The sequence below is a fragment of the Trachurus japonicus genome, chromosome 9, assembly GCF_045865225.1.
Source record: "Trachurus japonicus isolate A0001 chromosome 9, Traja_1.0".
Taxonomy (NCBI): Eukaryota; Metazoa; Chordata; class Actinopteri; order Carangiformes; family Carangidae; genus Trachurus; species Trachurus japonicus.
In genome coordinates, this window is record NC_140915.1 from 10089808 (window position 1) to 10092236 (window position 2429).

Genomic DNA, 2429 nt, shown 5'->3' on the forward strand with positions numbered 1-2429 from the left:
CTTTTTCTTATTCTTCTATTTTGTTTTTTGTAATAGTTATTTATATATTTTACTACCAATTTATATAAACTGCACTTATGAAAGTTTAAAAGTCCTGAAAATTTTTCTTAAAGCACAAGTAAGCGGAATGTTTGTGTTAAAGCGAAATTCCGGCGTAAGTGTAAACCATGGTCAAACACACCGTAACACCGAGTTAGACCTCGAGAGATCAATTTGCCCGACCGCTACATTCACGAGATCCACCAACTTCAGCAAATACCGCAATATCGCCACACACGGCGCTCTCCGGATCCACTGTCTGACCGCAACCAAAACGCCACCATTTGCCCAAAATAATGCTCAGAACTGCACCAAATGTCATCAATAGTACACACAGGGTCCCAGCACGTAGTACGAGTTGTCAAACATCTGCTAGCTTTGCCTGTTTTCTTTAGCAAGGAGACCAGAACAACTCACCTACTTCTCCTCCTGGAGCCGCTTGTTGGTGAGGAAGCCCTGACGAGTCGATCACCAAGTGCACCGGAGTTCCGCAGCTCTTAAAAATGCTCATTTGCGCCTATATCGTGGCCAGCACTCGATAATAATAGTTATAAAGTGATATGCAAGATAAAAAAAAAAAAAAACTCTGATTGTATTTCCATGAGGTAATTGTTGATTGAGCTGCGGAACTCCGGTGCACTCGGTGATCGACTCGTCAGGGCTTCCTCACCAACAAGCCGCTCCAGGAGGAGAAGTAGGTGAGTTGAGTTGCATCTCCTTGCTAAAGAAAACAGGCAAAGCTAGCAGATGTTTGACAACTCGTACTACGTGCTGGGACCCTGTGTGTACTATTGATGACATTTGGTGCAGTTCTGAGCATTATTTTGGGCAAATGGTGGCGTTTTGGTTGCGGTCAGACAGTGGATCCGGAGAGTGCCGTGTGTGGCGATATTGCGGTATTTGCTGAAGTTGGTGGATCTCGTGAATGTAGCGGTCAGGCAAATTGATCTCTCGAGGGGGGGTCTAACTCGGTGTTACGGTGTGTTTGACCATGGTTTACACTTACACCGGAATTTCGCTTTAATATAATAGTTATATCTTCTGACGGCAAGCACTTATATAGAGTGTTTGGTCCGAAACACGGGTCTGTCAGTCACTCTGCTCTGCTGTAAGCCGAGGAGAAAACTTTCCTTGTATCCTACAACCTTTATCCAATGAGGAGAGAGAACGGCATAAAGGGGCGGTCCTCTCTGTGTGTGCAGCCAAGGGATGCACCTGAGTGTGGTGACGTAGGGACGAGGGCAGGGACCGCTAACTCCATCGGCTGACATCAGAAGATATAACTATTTAAAACTTATATTAACGCAAACATTCCACTTACTTCAGCTTTAAATTGTTTTTTTATTAAACTTTATTTACTATGGACAATTGAGATTGATGGGGAGCATCTTAAAGATCAACTATGCAGGATTTTTACCTTTACATAGGCTACTATTTACATACTTAAACAGCTTCACTAACATCACTTGTGATGGTTAAATAAATGACTTGTAACTTGTTAGAGGGAGAATCAATGGAGGCTCCTTCCACATAGCGTCTATTGGCCGTAAACCAACCTTGCAAGATCAGTGCCTCTGACCCAGTGTCCCAGCTCTCATCTTGCCGGCACTGTGACACAAACGCGCCCCGTAACCTGTAATCTCTTGTTTATGACAGATAAGACTACATAAATATACACATCGCGCATATGATAAATAATGTTAGCCACTCTTCCATGGATTGCTTTCTCACTGGCTTCATTTAAAACAAATGCATATGGCCGCCAGGAGGAGGGTTAGCAAAACAGTGGAAAGCATAGTTCCCCTTTAAGTGAGAATATTATTATGTGTTTCACAAAGACACAACTACAGTAAGATGCTACCATCAGTGACTTTCAGGCAGACTTCAAATAATTGCTTCTTTGTGTGGCCAACTACACAATTGTAGATTATGTATATAGTGTTCAGTTTTTACTGTATACTCAAATACTAAAGCACATTTTTTAATTTCTGCATCTTGGCAGGAATGGACTTCCATAAGACGTACCCAGACAATGCTCATCTATAATGGGGCGGCGTCAGTGACAGACAGACTGAGCAGTTTGGTTGAGGAAGGAGAGCACAAAACAGGCTGGAAAGAATGCAATGCAATGCATGGAGAAATAAACAAACCTCAGGCTGGTCCGGAGCAGTGTGCTCTGCTGCTGATTCACATTTATCATCCTGCTCATTATTAAAAAAACATCATAGAAGCTCTGTCTTCATCTGTGTCTTTGTCCCAAGCCTGTAAAACACTGCTGGTCTGTTTTTAAGGCACTGGTTGTGGTTGTAACTTCCTCAGTATGTGTGAATTGATCTCTCGACACTGCCTTTGGTTGTAATGATCATCTGCAGTGAGGAAAACAATGTAAT